The sequence below is a fragment of the Sciurus carolinensis genome, chromosome 14, assembly GCF_902686445.1.
Source record: "Sciurus carolinensis chromosome 14, mSciCar1.2, whole genome shotgun sequence".
NCBI classification, from domain to species: domain Eukaryota; kingdom Metazoa; phylum Chordata; class Mammalia; order Rodentia; family Sciuridae; genus Sciurus; species Sciurus carolinensis.
In genome coordinates this window covers 55,968,258-55,976,263 of record NC_062226.1, presented here as the reverse complement: position 1 = coordinate 55,976,263, position 8,006 = coordinate 55,968,258, and the positions used below count along the sequence as shown (strand labels likewise).

Sequence of the window (8,006 nt, the reverse complement as noted above, 5' to 3'; positions counted from 1 at the left end):
CTTCTATGATAGTTCTGTACATATTTTTACTTGAAAAATTTTTATTATTACATAAATAACAAAAATGAGTTATTGTGAGGCCATCCAAGAGACAGGGGTTAGAGGCATTAAACAGCATGTTCCAGTGAGTCCTTATTTAAACATGGAGGGCTAAAGCTATAAAATATCAAGCTGTATTGTCCATATTTTCAAGTCCTAGAGAAAGGCCCATTAAAGCCATGTTACTCACATTAATTCAACATTTAGCCACTTATAATACAAACCCCAGTCTTTTGGAAAATGTCATTAAAAAGTTTTACCATATATGGACATTATTTATTGCTCGAGCCCCATTGTCTACTTACAATATGCCCTTTATCAGACCCAAATGCCCACTTCAGAGATTTTCGTTTTAAGCAACAACTGGCTTCTTACATTATCCAATGATGCAGGAAAGTTAAATTACAGCCAGTTCATATCATAGAAACAAAATGTTTCCTGCAATTGCTGATAAGGGACAGTTCATTTTCTCTCTGTCATCCTGAAAAAAACCTCCTAACAACAATTCATGCCTGGTTAAACAGGATTTCCACATCTACTGCTGACATCTTTCCAAATAATTCAGGGTTGTTATTACTGTATAGCCCTGGCAAGGCTCAAAAGCAAGCAGACTTGACGAGTCTGCTCAAAGCAGAGCTTAAGTAGTTGTAATTAATAATAATTACATGCCCACTACACTCCAGTTTTATCATATTATCCGTCAATGCAAATAAAAAAAAAAAAAACCCACACACCACCCGCTTGCAACAGGATTAGTGAATTACTAAAGCCACTCTGCATATGTCATCTTTCTAAAGTTTAAAGTATCTGTAATGGTTTCTGTTTTATTGATTTTCATTATTCTCTGCCTGGTTGCAAAAATGACGTTCAGATGCAATGCACTGTGGGAGCAGTGTTGTTCTCTTCCAAAATCCTGCCTTCCTCCTGCCGTGACTCGGATTCGAACCGAGGTTGCTGCGGCCACAACGCAGAGTACTAACCACTATACGATCACGGCGAGCTATGGAAGAACTGAGCACTAAGCTTTCTTTAAGAGCTATTGCAGTATTAAAATTTGTGGAAACACTGCCATCTATTGCCAAAGTATGTACATTTTTTTACTATTTGGGAAAAGGAGCAGAGTTTTGGTTGTCTCTAGAAGAAAACTTTCAAAGTGCTTGAACATGAAATCAACATTCTCCTCTTGACTGGGAAAATTGTAATAGGAAGAACTCACTGTCCAGAAAATGGTAATCAAGGTAAAAGACTAAGAGACACTGGTCTGTTGACTCAAGCTTCTTACATCTCCCCGCCACCCCAGTACTGGGAATTGAACTCAGGGGTGCTCTACCACTCAGTTATATCCCCAGGTCTTTTTAATTTTTATTTTGAGACAAGGTCTCACTAAGTTGCTGAAGCTGGCCTTGAACTTGGGATCTTCCTGCATCGACCTCCCCAGGAGCTGGAATTACAAGCATGTGCCACCGTGCCCAACTCAGGCTCTCTACTTTTAACCAATAATTGGTATGGATTTCCCACCCCTACCTCCACCAATGACGTTGCACTGAATGACATACGTATCCAAGCCTCTTTTGTGTATATTTTTATTTCTACTCCTAGTCTTATATCCATATGCTTAGGTAACACAGCCATAAACAAATACAGCAAGAACAAAATGCCCAGGATAATCAGAAAGTCTAGTTTCTCCTAGCACCGAAAGCAGAATGAACATATCCCGACTGAGGAAAAGACTCCTTCCAAACCCACTGATTCTTGAAGCAACACGGCACCTTGAATATATAAGGTCTAAAAGGCACAATCATCCAAAAATAAGCTTCCCATTGACATTGGCAACCCATCATACAAAGAAACTTGAGCATTCTATGCCATGTATATTTCAGGGTGAAGCAATATAAACTTTCCTGTAAAAATTAGTCAATACAAGGGACTCCAATCTTTAAAGAAACCACAAAGAAAGCTGTATTTCTAGTGAATGGATTTTACCAGGGTGTCTCCTTTAAGCCCTCTAAACAGGGAGGATCAGGGAGTAGCCGGAGCTCCCTGGCACTGTGGGCGGGTGGCAAGAAACTAATCCATGAACTGATTGGTGGTCAACAGCTCCAGGGCTTCTGGAAGGAGCGTATCTCTGCAGATAAAAGTTTCAGATGCAAAGGGTCATTCACGCACTACCTTCCATCACCCACAGCCCCTTTTATCTTCCTTCCTACTTGCACAAACACCCCCCCCCCCCTCGTGGTCATGTAGAAGATTCTTGCCTGAGGCCCTGAGCCCTGCCTGGTCTGTGTGGGTTCCAGACAAAGTGCTCTCTGACCCAAGCAGGAGCAGGAGGGTGAGTCTGGCAAGGTGACACTGTGTGGCAAGGGCAAACCAAACCTCCTGGTTGGCAAAGGAGAAAATGGCTGTTTCCTGAAGTCCTGTTGTTTGGGTAGCACCTTCACTGTTTCTGCGGTGGGCACTTTCCAACTGACAATAAGAGAAGGAATATTTTTAAAAAATCAGCGGGTGGGGCTGGGCTTGTGGCTCAGTGGTAGCACACTTGCCTAGTACATTTGAGGGTCTGGCTTCAATCCTTGGCACCACATAAAAATAAAATAAATAAAATAAAGGTATTGTGTCCATCTACAACTGAAAATATTTTAAAAAATTGATGGGTAGAGTTCAAATTATGGAACCAGACCGTGTGGATTCGAATTCACTGACTAACTGGGGGAAGCTGGGTTGTTTATTTAACCCCTCTGCCTGCTTTCTCACCTATTTAGTGGAGATAATTACAGCACTCCTTCACAGGACTGCTATAGGATGAAGTAGGTAAGTGTCTGTCAACAACTTAAAATAGGCCTGTCACATAGTAAGTGCTATTAGAAACGTCAGTCACATTATGGTGATTTACACAAACATATTTCATGGTACCCCTTAAATTATGTCACATGTCCCATCTGTCAGCCTAGGTCACACTATGTGGTGATGCCCCAAATCCTGGTGACTTAGAGTGAGGAAGGCTTTTCCCTTGCTGGTGTTCCATGTCCACTGCGGGGCTCTGCTCTGTGTCTCCTCACTCAGGGCCCAGGCTAAGGGGACAACTACTCTCCAAACTCTTTGCTCATCACTTAGCAAGAGGAACAAGAGCTCTGGAAACACAGGAACCAGCAACTAAAAGCTCTTCAGGTCAGTGGAACTGTGGGTCCAATCTCTGGAGAGCAAATTATGGGTTTGGGGCATCATCTACATTACCCATGACAAGCTATTATTGGGTATTTGGAACTCATTGGCTACCATTTTGTCCAAACTTTACTGCCTATTTTGGAATGCGAAGTGCAGCCTGGTTGTACTATTTGCTAAGATCCATGGGCTGAGTAAGTATCATCATATCAGCCTCTCCTTGGTTACCCCACATGCTCAGGTTAACTAGCATGACCCCAACTTCCATTTTATGCCATACCTTAGTGTGCATACCCGAAAAACTGAGTCCTAGCTGAATGATTGTAAAACAAAATAGAAGCCTTCAAGAGCAGGTTGGGGCAATATGTTGGACTCAGTCTTGTCTGAATTTGTGTGGCACAATCAATTTGGAAATAGTGCTTTCAATTCTCTATTCCTGAATAGATCGGAACAATTTTCTGTTAATTCATAGGATGTTTTCACATTTGGTTTTGTATGTTTTAGTATAAATATCCAGGAAAAAATATTTCATTTGAATACATCTGAGAAACAAATTGTTTAATTAATCCAGGCAGGGAAGGCATGATGACAGAGAGAGATGAAAGGAGGCAGAGAGAGTAGAGAGATAGGAAGGCAAGAGAACATGCAGAGGGAAAGGAAGAGGAAGAGAGAGAAGTTTGCTTTTTCTAGATTCTAGGACTTTCTCCAACCCTCTCCCTGTGTGACCTTGGGTTAGTCACCTAACTTCTCTGAATCTCTATTTCCTCATTAGAACAGTAAGGGGCATTAGACTAGATGAGTTCTCGGATTCCCTATGTCTCTGTCATGCCATAGATGTAATTTTAGAAATCACATTCATGAACAATAGCCCAGTATAAAAATTTTGGAGGAAAAAAGCAACATTCAAAGCCAGAGAGTCTTGTAGCTGTTGTTCATATTTTTTTTTTCTTTTTGAAAGTTCACAGAGGCTTTCATTTTGTCCACTTCCAAATATCATCAATCTTATTTTCTTGGTTAAGTACACAGGGATTAGTCTGTTGGATGAGTGGTTTCAGTTGAGTGTAAGGAAGAATATCTTTTTAAGTCATATTTAATACAGTGTGATTTTATTTAAAAAATTGCTAATATCTAGGCTGAGTACAGGCAGATATCATGGATCAAATTAGGTACAAACTAGAATAGCAAAGGGATTCAAAAGTGGCACAAATTTCTTGCTTGTGAGGGCACTAAACAGTGGAATTCCTTCCCAAAGATGACTGTTGACTTCCTTTCTCAGAGTCTTTAAAAATTAAGATTGACGGTTACAGGTCTCATTGCTAGAGCAACAGCCTTGCCGCCTGCCTACAATATTCTGCCTCTGATGGAGTTGTCACGTTCCCTGGTTGTTCATAATGGATTCGAGCAGAGGAGCGGGGACTGACAGGGGGCCCAGGACTGGCCCGGTCCCCACCTCCCAGCTGAGTCCTGTCTCCAGTGTTACTGCTCCTCCCTCTCTTCCCAGACCAAGCTCTTTTCTCCTCCTCAGCCCTCCTCTCAGTTTGCCTCCTGCTTCACTGGGGGTGGGGAAATGACAGTCAGATCCATCGCTGGGCTGGAGGCCAAGAGCAGCAATCCGCTGGGCTGAGGCTGGCCCTGCGCCCGGTTTTCAGACAAAGACAGGTTGGGAACCCCCCTGCAAAGAAGGCTCCACGGTCCCCTCCTCCCAGGGTCCTGTCTCTTCTTTCTTGGGTTCTTTCTAGAACACCACTCTCATCCCAGGGAGGGGTGTGCATGTGTGTGTGAGAGAGAGAGAGATGGAGAGGTGGGGGGAGAGGGGGAAATGGGGAGAAAGACTGGACAACCTGGTGCATGTAAGGGGACCCAGCATGGCACGCACACCATCCACACGCCAGGGAACAACTTATATTTTTAGAAAGAAAAATAAGGTAGCTGAAAGCAAAGGAAGCGCAAGTCAAGGTGGCTCCAGATTTCCAACCTCCAGCACGTCACCACCATAGAGATCCAGGAAGGCTGAATCTGAGTCCATCTGACCATCTCCTTAAGGGTTCCTGCATGTATCAGAAAGTCTTTGATTCTGAGAAATCACAAAACACTAGAGAAAATGCACGGTTTTCAGAATGCTGGTAACCACAAAATGTTTTAACAGTTTACATTTTCAAGAGTAAACTGCCTGGAGTGATTTTCCTCCTTGCTTATTAATGAATTCTATTTAACCAAGTCAGAAATCTTGCTGTGGGGGAAAGCTGGAATGGCAGGGCTGGGGGTGGGGAGGAGTTGTTGGTTGGTGGTTTAATTTTAATTTTTCTTGCCTGAAGGCACCATTAGAAAACTCCAGATGCAAAGCTTTCTAAAAGAATTCCTCATCCAACACAGCCCTCTGGAGTCCATGGGTCTAACCTTTATGATCCGCTGGGCCAGGCCTCTATCTAGAAACCTTGTGACGGAGGCTGATCCATGAGTGATAATGTGCAAAAACAAGGAGCCCCAAGGACAGCTGAAAGCCTGGGGCAGCAGAGAATTAGAGCTCTGTGTGTAGGCAAAGGGGTGGCCACAGGACACCCTGAGGAAGGGGGACCGGGTGGGGAGAGGTATTGCCTCCTGGTGGAAAGTCAGGGAGTGACCCATACCACATTCCTCTTCCCCTTGCGTGAAGACCCTGAAGCTTTAAGAAAGAAGTGAAGGGCTGGGAATGTGACTCGGTGGCAGAGCCCTTACCTAGCAAGTTCCAGCCCTGGGTTCGACCCCCAGTACCTCAAACAAACAAATAAACCAAAAGCGGCTGGAGAGAGAAGCGTGGCAGGAAGGGGACCAGCTAGCATTCTGGATTTGTGGCAGAGAAGTTTTCAGCCCAGCTCTGTGGAGCGACTTTCCTTCCCTCCTTTATCATCTTGCAGTGCCAGCAGCTGCACCCAGGGCCTTGCACATGATGGCCAGCGCTCCCCGCTGACTTGCACTCCCAGCACCTACAAGCTACTTTTCTTAAAGAAGCTTTGGCATAGGCCACCCTAAGGCTGATAGCCTTGGATAAATGACTTTTTGTGTTTCAGTTTTCTTCATAAAAAGGGAACAATAATAATATCTACCTTACCGTGTTGTTGTGAAGATTAAATAAACACGATGCACGTAAAAGAGTGTGGGGTACTGAGTACGTGCTTTACACGTATTAGCTATATTTTGGTTGCACCAGACATGGAAGTGAGCTGCCCTCAGTCTCGGCCCAGGATGAGGAGGTGCCAAAACAGCAGACATGTGTCAAGGCCCGTGGTGGCCTGTGATGTACTGAAGGGGTTCTGTTTATGGCCAATGGACTGGGTTAAGGGACCAGTAGGACACCAGAGGGAAGAGTGCCTCAGGGTAAAGGCAACTCCAGTCCCAGGATTAGGGACATGACTGGGACCCATGGCAGGAACAAGAAGAGAGGCAGAAACACAAAAGAATCAAGGGCCTGGGAGCAGAGGCCTTGTGCACCAGCTTCAGGCTGACAGGATGCTGCTGCAGAAGCCGTGTCTGGCTCAGGAGTTAGGTGGGGCCAGGCAGGAGGGCAGAGCTGGGGGAGAAGCGATGGTTGGGGCATGTGGGAGCCCGAAGTCATTTCTCAAGGCTCCCCTCTGTAGAATGAGCTCACCAGTTGGGTCTGTGCTTTCCTGAGACTTTTTTTCTGTTTTCCTTAGAGTGGTGACAAGTTTACCCTTAGAATGTCCTAGCTCTCCCATGCACAGTTCCATTGAGTGGGGCTGGGAATATTCCATGACCATGGGCCTCTTCGAGGGGCAGGCTATGTCTTCCTCATCTTTCTGTCTCTGACACACTTAACCTTAGTGTCTAGGAAAGAACAGGGAGCCACTAGCTTAAAAAAACTAAACCAGCCAATATGCTTCAGAATCCCAAAGGGTGGTCTCACTTTAGAGCTGCATAATGAACTGATACATATTTAAAGAGATCTTGAATTGACCTCTTTTTCTCATTGTTATGTGCTTTGTTATTGATGATTTGGATTTTTTCCTTTTCTGAAATGTTTTCACAGGTACACTTATGTTGAGTGGCATAGGGTCCATGAAGAATCCTGACCTCTGTGCACATCAGAAATCACTGGGGCCACAACCTCTCCTGATTGAAGTGGGAGCTAAAAAAAATAAAAATGAACAAGCACCTTGAAAATCTGGAAATTAGAAATATATGAAAACCCTAGTTGGGTGGGGTGGTGCACAGCTGTAATCTCAGTGACCCAGGAGGCTGAGGCAGGAGGATCCCATGTTAGAAGCCAGCCTCAGCAATTTAGTGAGACTGAGTGGTAAAGCGCCCATGAATTCAATTTCCAGTACCAAGAAAGAAAAAAAGAAATATATGAAAACACTATTACTATGACCTGATCTCTATTCTTTAGTCCCTTGAGAGTGAGAGAGAAATTAGGAAACAAGACAGTGCTACGGAATGGACACAGAGTGAACACCACCTTAACCTGTTCACATTTTGTTCTTTGTTCTGCTTTGTTCATGATGAAGTTTATAACCCAGGAGTGTTTAACTTCCTTTGCTTCATTGACTTTAAAAAAAAAAAAAAAAAAAACTCCTTATCTATCACACAAGGGTATTAAGAGAAAAATGTGAACTATCTAGAATGATTTGAAAGGTGTTGCGTAGAACACACAACTGCAATTATTCTCACTATTATCATCATTATGATAACCATTATTGATGCGGAAGATAGATATTAAGTTTACAAGATGAAGCCAGATTTCTATCCTAGGTAACCCTAGAACCATAAAGATATCTTGGATGAAAAACCTGGACCCCTGACAGCTTTCCCTT

The 8,006-nt window shown here is 43.8% G+C and overlaps 1 non-coding gene across 1 annotated transcript; it reads right to left on the bottom strand.

Moving 5' to 3' along the window:
- Positions 1 to 964: 964 nt before the first annotated feature.
- On the bottom strand, positions 965 to 1,036 carry Trnah-gug (transfer RNA histidin (anticodon GUG)). The gene has a single exon. It is a non-coding gene; the product is annotated as a tRNA-His (tRNA).
- Between the last annotated feature and the right edge of the window lie 6,970 nt (positions 1,037 to 8,006).